The following is a 21,888-nucleotide window of genomic DNA, read 5'->3' as shown; positions in this document are numbered from 1 at the left end:
GCAAAACAAAAACAAAAGCAAACACATCCACACATTCTGCACTGGATTCATATATTGTATCTATAATTTATCATGATTTATATAATTCCACTATATAGTTTAATTTCAATATCCTGATTTATAATTTTTTAGAACATTTTATAATTTTTTTCTAAGTAGGCGTCACACCCAGTGTGGAACACAATGTGGGGCTTGAATTCACGACCCTGAGATCAAGACCTGAGCTGAGATCAAGAGTCAGGCCGTTAACCGACTGAGCCACCCGGGAGCCCCATTTGTTAGAACATTTTAGACATAGCCAGCATCCAAATTATTTTGTCTCTTGATTTTTGTTTTTAAAAAATAGTGTTGAAGATAACAAAATTTTTGTAGCCTGGCTGCATTCCATCCCAAAAAGTACATGGTGAAAAAACATACATCCCCATTTAATTTCCTAAAAGGCATAAATTGCAGAGGACCTTAGAAAATTATTTAATTTCTTTTGAAGAGAACTGCTGTGTAATGTATATAGAACATGTCCTTCACAACTGTTTGATATACTCTCACCCCAGCAGCCATTTCAAAGCAGTTGGAGACATGTGTCCTTGCTTTGTTCCTTCCTGGGTTTTGTATCTTGCAGTTCTGAATCCCCTAGTTTCCTTAGCTTCTCTGGATTTTACTCTCAGGGCTATCTAAGCACTTGGAGAGAATTTGCTTGCTAGATACCTGGAGTTCACCCACCCAAGTTTTGGCCTTGGAACTCTGTACCCTTAGCCCCTTGGGCAACAATTTTGATAAACCTCTATTCTAAGTGATTCTAACTAGTTCAACCTTGAGAACTAATGAAGGAAATGAGGAGGCCAAGAAAATGATAATGGACCAGTAGTAGCTAGACACAGTGGACTTTTCCATACGTTGAATCTCTCCTAGTCTATCGAAAATATTTGCAAAGTTTTCAGTAGAAAGGGTTGTAGGATAATGAAATTCAAGTTTGTGTAATTTGCTTTGTGGTAGGAGATATATGTGTGATTAATTGAAGAACTTTAACTGCATAACAAATTTGGTCACAGGTTCATTTAAGCTGAATTACCCTCAAATAATCTTTTTTGCTTCAAATCTCAAAGTAAGAACTCCTCGCCATGTAGCAGAATGCTTGAATTGGTTCGGCTCCCTAAGCATCTCTTTCTGGGACTGGCAGTGCCCAAGTAGAGAAGAATCTTGACTTACCAGAGAGGTTGGGAGATAGAAGTTACGGAGTTAAGCTCTGTAGGAGGGTATTATATTGCTCCTTTTCCTTTCCAACACTCTTAAGTTTTATATAATGTAAATCTATTTCTGAAATTCAGCAAAGTGTCATTAATATATGATGCTTCTAGCAACCTTTCTGACGATTGAAGGCAGAACAGTACATTCCCTTAAGGAAATGAAAGCTTCTGAGTGGGTTTCTGACTGCCAAGGAGATGTGTTTCCAAAGTTTCCGGAGTCTGTAGGGCCAAAATAATTCTTAAAATTAATCTGAATTGGAGAGTTATGAAAGATAAGCAAACACTACAAGTATTATATAAGGCACACAAATTAGGTTCAGAATTTAACTCTTCTGCAGATTTTGATTTTATCAGCTTAATTCCTGATTTACCAATTTAATACTTACCCAGGTATTACCCACTGAATAATCTGGGTTATGACCCAAAAATTGTCTCCATTTTGTGGCAGAATGGTAATTAACTTATCTCTAATTCTGAAAGCTATTGTGAACAGAAAAATCTTGAGAGTACAGGTAGACAGTGCCCTAGTTTCTAAGGAAAAAAAAAAAAGAATAGTTAAGAGCCCCTGAACTGACATACCTGGGTTCAAATGCATATTTTCTAACCATATAACTGTGACTGGATTTGATTTAACTTGAATATATGTCTTTTTTAAAAAAATTTCATATAGCTATAGACACCTGGACAGCTATAGCTTGTGGACCAACTCCAGTTTGCCTCCTTTTTTTGTTTTTTGGAAAATAAAGTTTTATTGGAACTCAGCTATTTGTTTACATACATATTGTCTATGGCTTCTTTCATACTACAAGGCGGAACTGAGTAACTGTTACAGAGACCACATGGTCCACAAAGCCTAAAATATTACTACCTGGCCCCACACAGAAAAAGTTTGTCAACTCCCACCAAAGACTGTAGTTTATTGATTTTATGAGCCCATTGTCTGCCCTTCTTGAATGAGGTAGGTTTATGGAATTGGAGAAACTGTGGTCTCATCAGGTAGAGAAAAAAAATACTACCTTGGTAGTTATAATTTGAATTCTCATTGCCTTTCTATCACTTCTCTCTGTTGTTAACTTGGAAGGTCACATCACTGCTCTGATTCTTGGTGTCGTCATCTGTAACAAAAGGAAGTTGGTCTGTGTGGTTCCCCGGTTCTTTCTTTCTTACCTTTCTATCAGTTAGAATTGTTCCTAGCTGTACTCAAAGAATAAAGCTTTCCCTATTATTCCTGCCCAAAATAACTTCTTCCTCTGAACTCTGTAACATTGGTATATAGTTGCATATTGTATTGGAGTGTCTGTTTAATTTATATTATACAGTTATTTGTTCTTGTTTATTATTTTAAGTTATAAGTTCCCTGAGAGTAGGAACTATATATTCTTCCTCTCCATATTCCTAACAGGTGTGTTAGAAGAGGACACTAAGTAATTATTATCTTTTTTTTTTTTTTTTTTTTGTATTACGGAACTTTCAGGACATATAAACAATTGTCCCACATGTTCTAAAAGGATCTGGATCTAGTGGTTTTGCACTTATATAAAAGTAGTGAATGCTTTATTAGGGAAAGTCGTTGAGTTGAGACAGATTTACATGGATAGAGACAGGAAGTGGACTGACCTAGATTCTTGTCCTAAGAGGAGCAGTTAGAGGATACAGTGAATTGGTTATCCTGCCTAGGTAGGAAAGAATTATAAGAACAGTTGTGGGAGATGATACATCCGTATTGGAGATCTAAAATTTATATCCCTAATCCAGACTCTAATACACAGTTCTCATTATTCTGGTGTAAGTGAAAATACTAGAGAATGCTTTATGTACTATAGTGTACAAGGGGAATCCAGTGTCTTAGCACCAGATTTTTTTTTGTTAATATTTATTGATTTTCTACAATGGACTTCAGAGTTTATTAAAATAATACAAAATGGGGCACCTGGGAGGCTCAGTCAGTTAAGTGTCCAGCTCTTGATTTCAGCTCAGGTCATGATCTCATGGTCATGACCCATGCAGGGCTCCATGTCAGGCATAGAGCTTGCTTAAGATGATCTCTTTCCCTCTCCCTCTGCCCCTCCCCCGATCTCGAAAGAAAGAAAGAAAGAAAGAAAGAAAGAAAGAAAAAGAAAATACAAAAGATGCGGCCTTTTCTCTCATCCCGTATGATGAGACCAAGATGGACAGTCATCCAACCTACCTTCTTTCCTGGTTATTTGGTTTGTAGGGATTTAACCTTTGGAAGAATGTTTGGATAAGGTGTGCTTATGCAGCTGTTATTACCTTACTTCTCATTGATATTTAAAGTAAGTAATGTCATTTTATTGCTATTGCAGTGTCTTTGTTCTCTGATTTAGAGATTGTGACAGTTTAGTTAGTTGTTAGAAATAAGTATAACTTATCTTGCAAAGACATATCATGGCTAAAGCATTGGCATGGAAAGGTGGTAGTTATTTAAACTAGATCCAACATCAAGAGCCAAACTTATTTAATGGGAAACTTTGAAACAATATTAGAAAGACTTACCTCCCTTGGTTGATCTTCAGTGTGTATATTAATGTGGTGAGAACAACGTAGTATCCACGGCAAGGGGCTGCCTGCCCATGCACCATATGGTTTCCATTATATTATATTATATTAAGCTTAAAAAAAAAAAAAGAAGAGGCACCTCAGACCAATGAGTAATTTCTAAATAGAATTTCAACTTGTTTTGAAAATACAGAAGAACACACAAAACCGTTTATCATTTTCAAGAACATCAAGCATTGGCATAATTTGTTTACTTCACTGTCTCACAAATGATAAAATATGTTTTAAAAAGGAAAGGAATTCATGATCACAGCAGATTCTGATTCAACAATGACCCAAAATAATAAAGGAGGACCGTACATTTTACTTAATTAAAAAAATTTGTTAAAAAATGTTTATTTATTTTTGAGACAGAGAGAGACAGAGCATGAGCAGGGGAGGGTCAGAGACAGAGAGGGAGACACAGAATCTGAAGCAGGCTTCGGGCTCTGAGCTGTCAGCACAGAGCCCAACGCGGGGCTCGAACTCACAAGCCATAGATCATGACCTGAGCCAAAGTTGGACACCCAACCAACCGAGCCACCCAGGCGCCCCGCTCATTTTTAATTGTTAGGTTCATGCAAGTTTCTAGATATGATATGGGGCACATAGAAGAAATCAGCCTAGGCTCCGAAAAATCTGGGTTTATCCCATGGTACATGAAAATAACATTGTATAAAATGTACTCATGAAGTCTATTACCATATCTACCCACCCTCGTCCACTGTGGATATCATTCAAAAGACAAGTATGTATGCCTGTGCATGTGTGTCATTGTGTTTATTGTAACAGTTCTTCTTAAGGGTTTTCATTAAAATTACTTCTTAATGCAAGAATTGCTGACTGTTTAAAACATTTCTTGAAAGTTTAAAGGAAGCTTCTACCTACAAATCTTATAAGTATTAAAGAATGATAAGAGCTTTTTGGTTGGAAAATGTTTGGGTTAAGTGCAAGGTGTCATTCCTTTTGGTTTAGAGGATTGAGGACAGTATGGACTGAAATAAACTTGCTGTTTCATTTGTATACTGGATTAAAAAAATCTTTGTCTAGAATTTAAGGATGCTAGGGATAATTGTCTAGAATTTAGGGAAGCTAGGGGTAATTGAATTAATTGAACATTCAATTAAAAATCTCATGCCAGTTAGAAAATGTCTTAGCAATTATTCAAATAAGAATCCAAACCAGTTTATATGATATGACTGTGGTTGAATAGGACAAAGAAAAAGTGCAGAAAAAACAACATCTTATGACATAATATACCAACACACAGAATTAATTTTCCATTTGACTTCTAAAGATGGAGAATGGCAATTAAAATAGCAAAGTAAATACATAAGTGCATCATTTATAAATAAGAAGACAGAGCTAGAGGGCGTTTAGGAATTATTGAATAACATATTATAAAACAGACTGTCTTTGAGATGAGATGTGAAAAAATTTAGTGAACTCTCCTTCTGTGGATCAGATTGATGATTATCCATTTTAGGATCAGAGGCCAAATTCTAGGCCACAAAGGCAGATTGGAAGGACACACTTCCTTTGCCTCCTCTTTTACTCTCTTCTACTCTGATTTCCTCTTCATCTTTCCTGTCCCTCCATGGAGATTGAAAGAAGCCAGAGGAAGATTATTGTTCTCTCATCCTCCTCCACCTGGCCACTGCCATTAGCTATGGTGAGTGACAGAACTCTATTTTCCAACCTTTGGAGGAACCGCCCGGGCCCTGCCTATCATAGCAGTGAAAATCAGTTTTCCACAATCCGTTCTTTAGCTGATGGAAAAACAAAATCATTGAGTCATAAAACTCATCTGGATTTCAAATTCATCTTTGAGAAAAAGTAAACTGTTGTTCTTGGATGAGCCCCAGGGACTGCTGCTTAATTTCTCAGTTCATTTTCCCCTCTTAGCTTATGTATGTATACGGGTCCCTCTATAGTTCCCTTATGAAAATGTGCATTTTTAATACCACAAAAGGAGGGAAAAAAACCATTTTTTGTAAATATTCTTTCAGTAAAATTGCAATCAATGTAGTCAGAGCTAACAAGCAGATGGATGTATTTGAATGCCATTATCTTGTGTACAACGATATTATCTGTTTCATGAAAAATTCAGTAGTTTGGGCTGCTTTAGTGAAGGGAAGATGGAAGTAAAAAAATAGCAAGAAAAACATGATCAGACTCAGAATCCCTGAGGGGGTCCCATTGCATCATTTAGCAGGAGAATGAGCAATGCCGGAGAAGCATGATGGTAGAGGCACTGTCTGTGTTCCTTATGGCATTCTTGGCTTCAGGTCCCATTCGAGCCCCACAGCTGTAGGTGGGAGCTCCTGGGCCTGCTAAAGCATCACACCGTGACATTTTTATCATCCGTCTAAGAGAAGAAAATAAATTTGCTAACAGAATAGAGCTGGCAGGCTCATACTACCTTGTCACATTCCAGACATCTCTTGGTCTGGCCTGAGCCAGAGGAAACCTAAGAGTGGGCCAGAAAATCTGTGATGGACATGAAGTAGACTTAACTAGTCTGGGAGAAGAATGTGGGTTTTTTGAGAAAGGACTAGGTAGTTTGTTTTTTTTTTTTTTTTTTTTTTTTATTGGAGATTTGATAAATGGAAATACTTGAGCTGCCAGGGGGGATAGGACCTCAGTTTTATTCTCTATAGGCCAAGAATATATTGACGTGGGCAAAATGGCATAGGAATTTGTGCTGATTTTTTAAGATAATGCACATAGTGAGGAAAAAGAATCCAAGCAAGCCCTGTACATACACACAAAAATTGCAAAGTTTTCTATCATCTGACGTGGGAATACGAACTCCTTAGCAACCTCATACAAGGTGACATCTACTTATTTCTCCAAATTGGCCTATTTCTTTCTTCACTGAATAAATTCTGTGCCATAACACCCCCCCCCCCCCACACACACACACCTCCTCTTTGTTTGGCTTGGAATATCCTATCCTAATATCTTAGAGCTTTTTGAAGTCTTATCCTTCCAAAAAAATGTACTTTAAGTTTTATTATTTTAGTGAAGGCTACCTGGGTGACTGATTTTCTTTCCTGAATATCTATTAAGTGTGGTTTGTACCATGCACTTTTCACAAGGTAGGCCTTCTCTTGGATTGTTGCTCATGACATCTTCATGTCAGCAATTGGACTGTGAGTCATTTGAGGTTAATCTTTGTGACTCCAACATCTAACAAACTTCTCTAAACACATTAGGCAGCCAGAAAGTATAAGATCAAGACTGGCATAATTCATGTTTTTGCAATTAAATTGTATGAATGATGGCATTGGATTATTATAGAGAATGCAAATTAATGTGGTGTTATTATCACAAGATTTCATGTAAATAGTTTTCCTTCTCTTAATAAGACGAAACTTTAAAAACTTTGCTTTTGTTAACGTCTCTGGGTTATCTCAGTAAAGAAAGATAGTGATGTGAATTAACTTTTTCAGGAAAAATAATGTAAGACTACCAGTTTGATGCAAGTATCCTCAGAAAAAATTTCAAGAAGCATAAATCACATATATGTCAAATATACACATATAAACACACACATATGACTATAACATAGCACATGATAATTAAGACAGTAGTACTTAAATACATTTCTTCTACTGTAGTGAAACTAGGGGCATTGTATGAATTAAGTTTTCTCTGGGGGAAAATTGTTTCACATTGGATCTTGGAGAACTGGGGGTAGATCTTGGAGATATGAGACTGGGCTGGGAGAATATTCATGACCTTTTCCAGTAGACAGATATTTCCATTATATAGATTCCACAGTCTTAATTTTCTTCTTGACTTCTTCTATGTACTCCTTTTCCTGTGTCTTTTCTTTTTCCTTCCAGTCTTGAGATTTTCCTCACTTTGATCCATCTCATTCTATTCTTTTTTTCATCTTCTGTTCCTCTCTTAGCCAGTAATGACCATAAAATTTCATTGGACATAGTTATTTAACAGTTTTATTAAAATAATATGTAATTTTAAAATCACTCTGCTAATATTACATCCTTACCTTTTTATATGCTACATTAAAATTATAGTCTTTTTATCTACATATTTCACTAGCAGTGAAATTAACATGATTTTCTTTCATTCTAATATTAAAATACTTTGAATAAAGTATATTTTAATTTTTTTTACTTCTAAATGATGCATCATGAGAAGTGATGAAACAAAGGATTTTTCTTCATGATGAAAAACGTGACCATTTCTATTAAAAAATTTCCCTCCGGGCGCCTGGGTGGCGCAGTCGGTTAAGCGTCCGACTTCAGCCAGGTCACGATCTCGCGGTCCGTGAGTTCGAGCCCCGCGTCAGGCTCTGGGCTGATGGCTCAGAGCCTGGAGCCTGTTTCCGATTCTGTGTCTCCCTCTCTCTGCCCCTCCCCCGTTCATGCTCTGTCTCTCTCTGTCCCAAAAATAAATAAACGTTGAAAAAAAAAATTTCCCTCTCTTGTGAGGAAGAAATGAGGCAGGTAGTTACTTTATAGAGATGTGTTTTACAATTTGTAAGTGGACAAAAATATTTAAATTCATGTAAAAATCTAATAGAAATTATCTGAAGAGTGAAATAGCAAAGGATAGAGTTTTTTGTTTGTTTGTTTTTCTGTTTTTTTTTTTGGCAGGATACTAACTGTGTATGCAATTTATGTTAAATTCTAGCAAATGAAAAACACTAGACACATCACTTTAAACTGTGTAAGTCAATGGGTTCTTTTATAAAGAAAGTGCACATTTTATATTTATTGAGTATAGATAACTTGAATATAATGGCAGGAGTATCTGTGAGCCAATGTGGGATATAAGGTATTTAATATTTGTTTTCTGATTTACTGTCTTGGAAATATGTTAGGGACTATGTCTTTAAGTTTGACCTGGTGTATTGCATACAGTACAGAGTAAAAATGCTTGCAAGGTATTCTTGGCTGGAGGTTGGAAATCTTCAGATTTAATGAGATTTATATTAAGAACTGTGGCCAGTTGTTGCAGGTGACAGTAAGTGACACCTGAGTATAAGACCCAAAGAAATGTCATCATATTTGTTGGTGCAAATTTTAAAGAAATCTACTCTTGTGGTCATCATGACTGGTGGTGAGAATGAGTTCTGGCTGAGAAAGCAGTGTCTGTGTCATAGTTTTTGTTGTACCCAGAGCTCCAAATACAGGAGAAGCCTTTATTAAATGCTGTTTTTAGGAGATAGGAGCTTTAAAAATAAAAATGGGCTGCTTGCTCCCACTCTGTGAAATGTTTCCTGTACTCTAAAATAATTGAGGGTAACATTATTGGGTTTTTTTTGAGAGTAACTTTAGACCTTGAATCAAGAACATCATGTAAGTATGTTATTTTAAATTCTCTATTACTATGTAATAAATTGAGGAGACTATATTGGCACCGACTTGCCCCTCATTTAGCTCTCAAAATGACAGCTTTCACTCTATCAACTTGTAAGCATTGTTATTCTGCCTATCCCCATGATTATGAACAAATTAAAATTCAAGATCGAAATATTGGTATCAGTTGAGAAAGCTGCCAAGTCTTTAAGAAGACTGTATCTTTTATGATAAAGTCAGAATTTATTCTTTGGAGCAAAAAAATGGCAGGTATACATTCCTAATTTGGTCTGATTTCACTGTTTTCTAGAGGCTCGAGGAAGGTTAGAAAGGAAGTTATGGGATTAAAAAAAATATTTAATCTAAGTTGTAAAGGAGCTTGGAACCACACCACAAGCATCATAATTAACTTTAATAATTATAAATGTAAATGCAGACAAGCCACAAGGTTTTAATGGTGTGCCACATGCTTCTGCTAATTATTTTAGAGTTTGGACACATTCAGTGCCAGCTAATTATAAACCCTGCTATGGAAATCATCTGTTTATATTAGACTTATTGATCTCTAGTGTTTAAGCAATATGAAAAGGGAAATCTACAATGCTGGACCATCTGCTTTGTATTCCTAATTGCTTTTAAGGAATCAAATATATAAATAGTCAGCTTTTTATATATTGGGCTTCAAACTCTTTCAAGAAACATATTGTGCAAACCCAAGTGAATTTTAAAAAAAGCCTATTTAGAATGTTTCTTCCCTGGCTCCTCTCAAGGACCCTCCACCCCCTTACCCTCAAAATACCCTCCTCTGACCTTTTTGCAAGATCTTGAAAGCATATTTTCTCCCAGATCTCACAGACTGGTCAAGGTAGCTGAGACTTCAGATATTTACCCTGTTTTAATTATATCTTTTCATTTCCTTCCTAAGAAAGAGCCCTTTTCCCAATCTGTCCCCACCTCCTTATGGTCTTGAATATTTATTGCCATTTCACACTATGGGGAAGATGGCAAGGAATGAATGTCCAGGCGAATGGTTCCATCTTGTAGGAGATGTTTAACTTTATGGCAAATTAAATCTACTGGTGTGTGGAATAGATGCCAGTTAGTAGGACCAGGCAGCATTACCTCTCATCACTAACAAGTCTGGCGGGCAAGTCTTTTCTCCACTTTGAGTATTGTGGGCCGGCTGAGTGGCTCAGTCGGTTAAGCGTCGGACTTCGGCTCAGGTCATGATCTTGTGATCAGGGAGTCAGAGCCCTGCATTGGGTTCTGTGCTGACAGCTCAGAGCCTGGAGTCTGCTTCAGATTCTGTGTCTCCCTCTCTCTCTGACCCTCCCCTGCTCACACTCTATGTCTCTCTCAAAAACAAATAATCATTTAAAAAATTTAATTTTGAGTCTTGTGATTCTACAGGGAGGTTGGGTTTAAATGAAGAAAGAATTGACTTCTTTTTAAATTTTTTTTTTTCAACGTTTATTTATTTTTGGGACAGAGAGAGACAGAGCATGAACGGGGGAGGGGCAGAGAGAGAGGGAGACACAGAATCAGAAACAGGCTCCAGGCTCCGAGCCATCAGCCCAGAGCCCGACGCGGGGCTCGAACTCACGGACCGCGAGATCGTGACCTGGCTGAAGTCGGACGCTTAACCGACTGCGCCACCCAGGCGCCCCAAGAATTGACTTCTTAGAACGGGGTTGTTTGCTTCATCCATTATTGCCTAGATGGTTATTAGAGTGTTCCAATAACTGGCTTAAAAAATCTACATATTGGAAAAGACTCCTTTTAAAAATCCTTATTTGGCCCTTTGAGACACCCATATTAAATGATAAAATTATTAACTTAAATTAGTGATTTCTATTAGTTACTCCTATTAAACTAAGAGTTCCTCTTCCTAGGGTCCTACCACTCACATATCCCACCAACACTAGCAAGTAGAGGCAAAGAAACAAAAACAAAAACAAAAACCCCCAAAACAAAAAACAAGTGCCTTTACTGGTGTTTGAGAAGAGGTATTGATATGGTTCATCATGCTCTAATGACAAAATTTAATTTAAAAATACCTGCTACCGTCAGTAATGTGTAGTCACATATTTTGGGTAAACATTTGTATAATATATATGGACATGCACAGATCCCAAGGTTTCTTAAAATAACTAAGTATGTCAGAATGGTTGTGACTTTTCTCTGGTGAATATCTATTAGAAATCTGCTCCTCTGAGATATTTTATCTGACTCTCAAAAAGGCCCTACTCATTCTGCTTTTTTCTGTAGTTTCGAATGGATGTTCTCTTACCTACCACTTAGTCCTTGTACCATGGGCTGCTGCTTCTCTGAGTTTTAATGTCGGCACATGTATAATTGTAGGGCAGGCCTTCTGTATAATCTAAGTTCATTCTAATCAGAGCTACAGGTTTCCTTCAGCTCTGCAGTGAAAAGAGAATATTCAAAGTCAGAAAGAAATTAGGAGCTTTGTTAAAAGGTGCTTTAAACAGCTCATGTTCCCCCACGCCCTCAAAGAAAGTTACAAATCAAGAGAGCACAATTGGTAGCTACATTATCAAAGCCCTTCTGATAATGCTACCATTTAAATTGGATAATATTGTTTAATGGGCTTTTTAAAAGCAGCCATCCTTTGGATCTGACACTCCAGCATGATTATCTTCCATTCCCATTTAAGATTACAACAGTCCGGTGATAATTATAACATCCATTTCCATCTGGAGTTCAAGGGACTCATACATGTGAATATGGAGAAAGAGTTGAGCAGCTTCTGTTCATAAAGTGGACACTAATTTGATATTTGTGACACCTGCCATTCTATTTTTCATTCCTATCGCCTACATGAAATATCTTTTCCCCAGGTCTTTCTTGCCACCAGCAAGTTGTGGTAGTTTTCTATGTGTTGGCTTCATGATATTGCTTTTATGGACACTAAAAATAGAAAAATAGAAAAATTATTGTCACCCAAATTTTATTTTCTGTAAACTGAGATAATTTCAAAGGTGCAGTTTGCTCATTTTTAGTTGTTATTTAACAGAACTTCCATTGTCTTAGCATTAAACTCACATATTTCCTAATTTCTCTCAATTTCTCCTGAAGAAGCAAGGATTTTTATTACTAGTGTTTTTTTTTTTTTAATCTAAGACCAAATAAAGTGCTTGGTACATATTAGGGCTTTAAAATTTGTGAAAGCATTATTGAACAGATGATTTTAACAAATATTTACATTATCATCAGAGTTCTTATTTAGATCAGCTGCTAAAAAGTGGAGAATTATTAGGGTGAGGCATATGAAGGTACATTTTTGTAGGTAGAAAAGAGCCGAGCATCAGCAATTTCATATGGTTCAACTTAATACTTTCTGTCTTTTTTTTTTTTTTTTCAACGTTTATTTATTTTTGGGACAGAGAGAGACAGAGCATGAACGGGGAGGGGCAGAGAGAGAGAGGGAGACACAGAATCGGAAACAGGCTCCAGGCTCTGAGCCATCAGCCCAGAGCCCGACGCGGGGCTCGAATTCACGGACCGCGAGATCGTGACCTGGCTGAAGTCGGACGCTTAACCGACTGCGCCACCCAGGCGCCCCAATACTTTCTGTCTTTTAAAAAAATTATCTCAGCACCCAACGTAGGGCTCAAACTCACAACCCTGAGATAAAGAGTCCCACGGCCTGTGGACCAAGCCTGGCAGGTGCCCCCATCTCAGTTCTTTCTAATACAATAGTCTTATCCCTCATGTATTTTCTTGATAAATGAGAATGTGTGTGTGTGTGTGTGTGTGTGTGTGTGTGTGTGTGTGTGTGTGTGTGTTTAATGGAATTAAGCAATTCTTTCTTAACTATAGTAGTACATTGAGAAAAGCCGAAGTGGTGGGACAAAGTTTTTGGCTGGTAATTGTGACTTTTATTGATTAATTGTGTGTATTTTATCAGCCATGAAATGGGAAATTTGGCATGTGCTCACACGAAGTTTCTAGTTCGACAATTACAGACCAAGCTATTTTACAGATTCTTTCTTGTGTATATTAGGTGTGGATTTGGTATCGCAGACACTTTTCTTTCTGGTGAGACTCTTCACAGGTCACATGGGATTTCCCTCCACTAGAAAAACCTGTCTTGGGCATTGGGTTGGGTTGGGTTGGGTGTGTCATTCTGTCAAATCTACATCCTATAGGATTGCCTACCTGTCCCTGTTTTGGATTGTTGGCATTCTTCTTTTTGAGTTTATTGAGGAAATTAGCAGATTAATGGCAAGAACCATAACCTACTCTACATACCAGACATTTAGAAAAGCAAGACAAACTGTGACAAGATCTGCAGTAATGGTTTAAATATGATGTGTCATGAATATCAGCACCAATTCATAAAAGGCATTTTCAAAATGTGTTTTAAATTGTATTACACATTTTTTTAATCCTACAATGGCTTTGAGATGGACTGATCATGCTTAGAAATTTTTGAAATTTGGATTTATTAGGTTCTTATCATAGGCCTCCCCATGAACTCACACTTTGAAACTAGTGTGGCTTTCTCACACATTCTATATTTTGGATAATAATCACCTAAATACTAATCACCTAAAAGGGGCCAAATGTTATCAGAGTATTAAATTTGAAATTCATTTTGTGTTTGCCTCATGTTTTTTCTTTATAAATTACACATACTGATTGTCTTTGATTCTTTATTTCTATAGTGAAATAATTTAAACTCTTAATTTTGGTTAGCATTAACCCTGTTACTAACTTCCGTTTTAGTGGTGAAAACCATTAGCGTGAAAATGGAAACTCAGTAAATTTCCCTCAGTGAAGACTGAATCTTAGTGTGATAATCCAGTCAGCCTAGTGAGGCTGTGATGTCCTCCAAATATACAAAACATAGGATGAGATAATTGAATTTGGCCTCTGGAGTTCTAAGAAGACCACAGTCTGGGGATGCATGGTGTCCTCAAAGGATTAGGACAAGATTGCTACTCATATAATTCAAATAATTCCCATTTTTGAAGCCCCATCTAAACTCTTGCATTAGAATCCCAGAAACAGCACTCTTTGGGTAGTGAAACATACATTCCTCCCTCCTTTATCTGTTTTTAAAGTAGGTACAATACGGAACGGGTGGTTGTGCCATTTTACATTATTTCTTTTCCATTACAATGGGAGCTTCCTAACTAAATTTTGAGTTTCTGGCAAACATTGTGAAATAGCCAAGATATTAAACTCTCCTAGGTTAAGAGTTGGACTGACCTCCCCCCCCAACCATAGTGGGGCTTTTGAGGAGCTATAATTGGGGTTCATGAGATGCCATCAGAAAATCCCTGTTAACATTTCATTCATTGCAGAAGTCTTTTGGGGGGAACAAATAGGAATATTTTAGAGTTGTAAAATGAACGTTAGAAACTAAACTTTCATTTTCTTTGATTACATGATGGAAAGGGTTAAAATTTTCTATGTAGATCACTGAAGTTTTATTATATAAGATGACCTTAGGAACTGTCATCTCCCTTGAATTTATACAAAGAATTCAAAGTAAAGGTTTTCTAGGTTACACTTCTTTTTTCAACCCTTTGTCCTGTCAGCTCAGTCCTTGATATCTTCATCTGCCGACATGCCCAGATGTGCAGTGAATGTTGATTTGAGCTGGCCCCTCAACCCCTCCCTGCTGGTGTCATTAAAACCAGGGAGGCAGCGGCTCCCCTGGCATCTTTGGCACGGCTTGGCTTTACACTGCGGACTAAATTATTGATGAAGAGCACTTCTGTCGCAGTGTGTTTTACCCACCTTTAAATGAAACAGTGAGGATTGAGCTGTCACTGCCTCCTCACTCCCTGCAACTTCTACATGACATTTATGATGTGGTTCAGATTGCACCGAAGCAATTAATTTCCAGTGGAGTCTGCACTAAGAATGAAGATCCCTGACAATTACCGAGGGCTGGTTTCTCAATGAGCATATGACACACTCATCAATACTGTACACAAAAGGAAAACATCAAAATTTATGTAAAAGGGTCTCTGGGATTTGTGAACCTTTCCTCCTCCTCAAATGGAGTTCTGGATTCCAGGACTTTGTTTTCATATTGTGCATTTGGTCCGTCTCTGTATTTCTCTGAAAGGATGGGTGGACTTACCTTATCTGCACATATTTTACAGATGCCTGCCAACATTTTTCTACAGTTTTGTTGGCCACATTATATATTTATTCTAGATGAAGCTTTTGTCTGCTTGATTTTGCCAGTAAAATATTATTCGATATTTGCATTCAGTTCCTCAAATGATTCTGTTACAGTGATCTATTTTTCAATTCATCCAATGAATGAAATAAGCAGCATATGTATGCATATATGTGTGCCTCTGCACCTGTATATGTATACTTAAATGTGTATATGCATATGTGTGTTGTGTGTGTATATATGTATTTATATGCATATTTTTCATAGAATACAAAAAATATTTCAGGTATATAAAATCTAATATTTGATCAGTTATCATAAAACATATTTTTTTACCTTTTTCTTTTTAAAAATCATAAAAAACTTAATTCATATTAGCTTGGGGAAAAGACAGTCTTCATTATATAATATTTAAAAGACATGCAGTTTTAGTATTTTTGAGAATATGTGTTAACATCAACCTAGGCTATTCATATCATTTAAAAATTCTTAAAATGATCATATATACATATAAAGATATTTGTAATTAGCCTATCCTTCCGAAGGCGTGGATAGCAATTATTTTCTTAAATATGTATTTTTCCTGGATTCCTGTTTGCAATATTAATTTTTGTAGTCAACTTTTTCCTCATAGGTAGACTTCTGTTTTGTCTAAACTGCCTGATACTCAGCAAGAGAGTATTGTAAATTAATGAGTTTTTAATTTTTGATTTAGTTCTCATTTAAATACTAGTGCTTTAGAGCCCGTGGTTAAAATGTTAACAGGCAAAATAGAGTCATTCTGTGCAAAGGTGCTTCTGGGACACAGCTGCATCCATCTTTATTGCAAAGGAACCATTTAGCGAGGTATTAAGGAGTGGGGATTTCCGGTGGTAAATTCAGATGAGATCCAGGAAGTAGCTTGTGCACTAGGAGATTGCAGTTTGACAGGATATATATTGTATCCATCAGATAATTGAGGACTCCCAGAAGCAACATCACAACCTTGGTGAAAATCAAAAGGCCATTTTATGTGCCATTATTCACCTTCATGTACTCTCTGTCCTCAGTCCATACCCACTTTCAATATTTGTCTGGTGAGGTGGACCAAAGAATGGGAGAGTACTTATTGTATTTGTCTTACCCAAATTTGATGTTTTCTAGCCTTGTTGAAATCAAGATAAATATTAAATGAAGGATTTCTCCTTAGTATTCAGAACTTGAAGAATTTTGGAATTCTTTAAGATAGCTTATTGTACTAAGTCAACCTTTCTGTACTTCAAGAGGTGATTGTTCAACAGGATAAGTTTCAGGAAAGAAACCCCATCTTAGTATTACCTCATCTTGCCTCAAATACTGTGTACATTCTGTACATATGTACACTGAAGAAAAAAATAGTCTGTTTTGGCCTATCATTTGGTCTAAAGTGATACAGTCCCCCGACCTCCCCCCCCCCCAAAAAAAAAAAAGAAAGAAAAGGAAAAGAAAAGAAAAGAAAAGAAAAGAAAAGAAAAGAAAAGAAAAGAAAAAGAAGGAGGAAAGAAATCTCTCATCGCTTTCGATCATGATGTTTCGGGCACACTTGTGCATGCACTCATACACATACATACACAAATAAGTTGATAATGGCAATGCTATTTGGAGATATTTTTTAAGTAAACCATGCCCTTTTTGACCTAAGAGATATATGAGAAGACTTTGGGATATCAGAAAAGAAAATTCTAATTATGATCTATCTAAAAAATATTAATGATGATCCATTTTTGAGTACTTATACTACTTCCCAGGCACCCTGCAACGATGTGATCTCCTTGACTCCTCACAACAGATTTTTGAGGCACTCTTATCTTTCTCATTTGATAGGTGAGGAAAGAGAGTGTGCATGATTTGTTTAAGGCCAAAGAGCCAATTGGTAGCAAAGTCAAGACTCTATCTTAGGTCTTCCTTACATCAAAGTCCAACTACTTTTTTTTAATGTTTATTTATTTTTGAGAGAGAGAGAAAGAGAGAGAGGGTGGGGGAGGGACAGAAAGAGAGGGAGACAGAGGATCTGAAGCAGGCTCTGTGCTAACAGCAGAGAGCCTGATGTGGAGCTTGAACTCACCAACTGTGATCATGACCTGAGCCATTGTCAGACGCTTAACCGACTGAGCCACCCAGGTGCCCCAAAGTCCAACTTCTTATTGGTCTACTATATTAGATTTTTTGGTGGGTATACTTCCCTCTGTTTTGTATGATTCCTCATTTCTAAAACTATTTTTACTTGTGCAGAAAAAAAGTGGTGAGCTAATTCAGTCACTGGTTCTATTTTTTGTCTTTTTAGTTGGAATCCGGAATCTGGGGCACATTCTTTGCCTTTTTCATGTAATACAGATAGTGGTGACATTTGCCTACTACTAATGGATAGATGAAAACATGATCAACTGACACTTGTAAAACTTACAGTTTATGCTTCAGAGTGTTTGTTAGAGGTTTTTTTTTTTTTTAATGTGAAGAAAATAGTAGACTTAGGTTATGCGATTAGTTATATAAAACGTTTATACTGACAGCCCACCATTATTTAATATTCAGCTAATTTAAAAATCATTATTTGACTGTACATCCTCAAGTCATAGACCTATGAGACTTTCCTCTTCATTTAATAATTCCTGCCACCCACATTGTATATCTTTGGCTCACTTATTCTGGGTCTTTGAGTCAGATAGCTGAGATTTTTCTTTTTTTTTTTTTTTTTTATTTTTTTATTTTTTTATTTATTTTATTTTTTTATTTTTTTATTATATGAAATTTATTGTCAAATTGGTTTCCATACAACACCCAGTGCTCATCCCAAAAGGTGCCCTCCTCAATACCCATCACCCACCCTCTCCTCCCTCCCGCCCCCCATCAACCCTCAGTTTGTTCTCAGTTTTTAACAGTCTCTTAAGCTTTGGCTCTCTCCCACTCTAACCTCTTTTTTTTCTTTTTTCCTCCCCCTCCCCCATGGGTTCCTGCCAAGTTTCTCAGGATCCACATAAGAGTGAAACCATATGGTATCTGTCTTTCTCTGTACGGCTTATTTCACTTAGCATCACACTCTCCAGTTCCATCCACGTTGCTACAAAAGGCCATATTTCATTTTTTCTCATTGCCACGTAGTATTCCATTGTGTATATAAACCACAATTTCTTTATCCATTCATCAGTTGATGGACATTTAGGCTCTTTCCATAATTTGGCTATTGTTGAGAGTGCTGCTATGAACATTGGGGTACAAGTGCCCCTATGCATCAGTACTCCTGTATCCCTTGGATAAATTCCTAGCAGTGCTATTGCTGGGTCATAGGGTAGGTCTATTTTTAATTTTCTGAGGAACCTCCACACTGCTTTCCAGAGCGGCTGCACCAATTTGCATTCCCACCAACAGTGCAAGAGGGTTCCCGTTTCTCCACATCCTCTCCAGCATCTATAGTCTCCTGATTTGTTCATTTTGGCCACTCTGACTGGCGTGAGGTGATACCTGAGTGTGGTTTTGATTTGTATTTCCCTGATAAGGAGCGACGCTGAACATCTTTTCATGTGCCTGTTGGCCATCCGGATGTCTTCTTTAGAGAAGTGTCTATTCATGTTTTCTGCCCATTTCTTCACTGGGTTATTTGTTTTTCGGGTGTGGAGTTTGGTGAGCTCTTTATAGATTCTGGATACTAGCCCTTTGTCCGATATGTCATTTGCAAATATCTTTTCCCATTCCGTTGGTTGCCTTTTAGTTTTGTTGGTTGTTTCCTTTGCTGTGCAGAAGCTTTTTATCTTCATAAGGTCCCAGTAATTCACTTTTGCTTTTAATTCCCTTGCCTTTGGGGATGTGTCGAGTAAGAGATTGCTATGGCTGAGGTCAGAGAGGTCTTTTCCTGCTTTCTCCTCTAAGGTTTTGATGGTTTCCTGTCTCACATTCAGGTCCTTTATCCATTTCGAGTTTATTTTTGTGAATGGTGTGAGGAAGTGGTCTAGTTTCAACCTTCTGCATGTTGCTGTCCAGTTCTCCCAGCACCATTTGTTAAAGAGGCTGTCTTTTTTCCATTGGATGTTCTTTCCTGCTTTGTCAAAGATGAGTTGGCCATACGTTTGTGGGTCTAGTTCTGGGGTTTCTATTCTATTCCATTGGTCTATGTGTCTGTTTTTGTGCCAGAGATTTTTCTAAAATAATGTTCCTGGGGTCTTCCCAAATCACCAGTAAATCACCTTCAGACTGTTGTGTTTCTCTTGGCCTATAGCTATTGAGTTGTGAATGGAATGCCTTCTCACTGAATTGAAGTTGTTAATATGAAGAATAAGCAAATGCATTTACATGTTCTAGGTTGAATACCTGGCTGAATATTTTCAGAAATGGTGTATTATCTGGAAAAACAAAACTTTCTTAGATAAAGTAGTACATAGTAGAAAGAGATGGAATAGGAGTTTAAAGACTCGAGTTCACATTAAAGATACTCTACTTAACCTCTATAGTCCTGAGCAAGTCACTTAACATATGAAATTGTTTTACCATCTATAAAATGAGGATAATTTCACCTGATATTACCACTTCTCAGGTTATTAGAGTTTTAATAGCTAAGATATGGAAACAACTTAAATATCAATTGATGAATGGATTAAAGATTGTGATATATATGTGTGTGTATATATATATATATATATATATACATATGTGTATATATATGTGTGTGTATATATATATATATATATATATTCAATGGAATATTATTCAGCCATGAAAATAAGTGAAATCTTGCTATTTGTGCCAACATGGCATTATGCTAAAAGAAATAAGTCAGAAAGAGAAAGAAAAGCACTGTATAATTTATCTTATATGTGGAGCCAAAAAACCCCCAAACAAACCAAAAACCAAAACCAAACAGAACAAAAGACCCACTAAGCTCTTAGACACAGAGAACAGATTGGAGTAGGAGAACAGAGGTGGGGGATGAGGGTAGAGAAATGGGTGAAGGGAATCTAAAGAGAAAAAAAGTGAATATTTTACATTAAATTAGAGACGTTGAATTGGAATTGAAACTTATGGAGTTCAGAAAACCTTTTATGAGCTAATTTCCAACAATAATAAGAAACTAAACATCTAGGTTAAAATGTCCTTTTTCTACATATAAGAATAAAAATAAAAGCAAATTAACCTGTATAAGTGCAGCTATAATTAAAGGAAAGAAAGTAATAGAAAGATAAGGAAAGATGTCAGATCATCTTAGTTCTAGTGTATCTAGTGCTTTCACTGTGTGTTTCATCAGTTTGAAATGATTTAACCTCATTTATCTGTAATTCCTTTAGGGGAAAAAAAAGAGATGATGTATGTGGAAAACATTTTCAATGGTAAGCTGCTAGACAAATATAAAGGCACCATTACTAGAACTTTTCATATGTGTTCCACATGATATATCCATCTAAAATATCAAACTCAGGGGCGCCTGGGTGGCGCAGTCGGTTAAGCGTCCGACTTCAGCTCAGGTCACGATCTCGCGGTCCGTGAGTTCGAGCCCCGCGTCAGGCTCTGGGCTGATGGCTCAGAGCCTGGAGACTGTTTCTGATTCTGTGTCTCCCTCTCTCTCTGCCCCTCCCCCGTTCATGCTCTGTCTCTCTCTGTCTCAAAAATAAATAAACGTTAAAAAAAAAAATTAAAAAAAAATAATAAAATATCAAACTCAAAGAACGAGGATTGTGTTCAGCGTCATAACAAAAAATTCAAATTACCTTGACTCGGGCAAGATTGAATTTACAAAAAAGAAGGGCAGAGGTTGCAGTCTAGGGTGGACACAGTGTTTCTATTCTGTCTTCAGGGATTCCATATCTGTCTTTTCTGCTCTGCCATCCTACCTCATGGCTTCAATCCTCAGTATCACCTTAGAGCCCCAAATTGACTATTACAGGTCTAGTAATTGCACCTGTATTCTCGGCTAGGCTTTGGAAGATGAGGGGGGCAGGACCAAAAGGACGAAGAAGGGCTAGGGGAAGGCCAAATACAGCTCTTCATAAAGAATTTTCCTAGAGCACCACCCCATGATTGCTACCTTTAATTCATCGTGAGGCTGGGAAATGTTTTCTTCCAGCTGGGTAGATTCCTGGAGTCCTCTTGGTGAATGAGAAGGAGATCATGGATATTGTAGGCAACCAGTGACCCATGCTATGTGACTATATGTGATTTGGATTATCTCCATGGTAGAATATGTTTGACATAATGACGGTGATTTTTAAAAAAAATCTCTAGAATTTTAGTCTATTGAAATACCTTACCTCAAACATTTCCAACCTGGATATTTTTCAGCATAAATTCAGTATTGATAATTATAAAAATTAGCATTTGTAGGGGCACTTGAATGGCTCAGTTGGTTGTGTCCCACTCTTGATCTCAGCTCAGGTCATGATCTCATGGTCCCTGCACTGACAGCACAGAACATGCTTGGAATTCTCTCTCTCCTTCTCTCTCTCTGCCCCTCCCTCACTCATGCTCACATTCTCTCTCTCTCTCTCTCTCTCTCTCAAAATAAATAAATAAACATAAAAAATTACCAGTTTGTAATTTTACTAAGGATACTTTGTCTAGAAAAATTAGATTTTTATTATGCTATCTTGGTGGT

At 37.0% G+C, this 21,888-nt stretch overlaps 1 long non-coding RNA gene across 1 annotated transcript; it reads right to left on the bottom strand.

Moving 5' to 3' along the window:
* Positions 1 to 1,957: 1,957 nt before the first annotated feature.
* On the bottom strand, positions 1,958 to 21,657 carry LOC123579698. Its single transcript, XR_006702902.1, has 4 exons — positions 21,545 to 21,657; positions 11,424 to 11,553; positions 3,759 to 3,874; positions 1,958 to 2,359 (listed from the first exon to the last, which is right to left on the bottom strand). It is a non-coding gene; the product is annotated as an uncharacterized LOC123579698 (long non-coding RNA).
* Positions 21,658 to 21,888: the final 231 nt, after the last annotated feature.

Source organism: Leopardus geoffroyi, chromosome A3 (genome assembly GCF_018350155.1).
Source record: "Leopardus geoffroyi isolate Oge1 chromosome A3, O.geoffroyi_Oge1_pat1.0, whole genome shotgun sequence".
Lineage (NCBI taxonomy): Eukaryota > Metazoa > Chordata > Mammalia > Carnivora > Felidae > Leopardus > Leopardus geoffroyi.
This window is presented reverse-complemented; position numbering and strand designations above follow the sequence as displayed.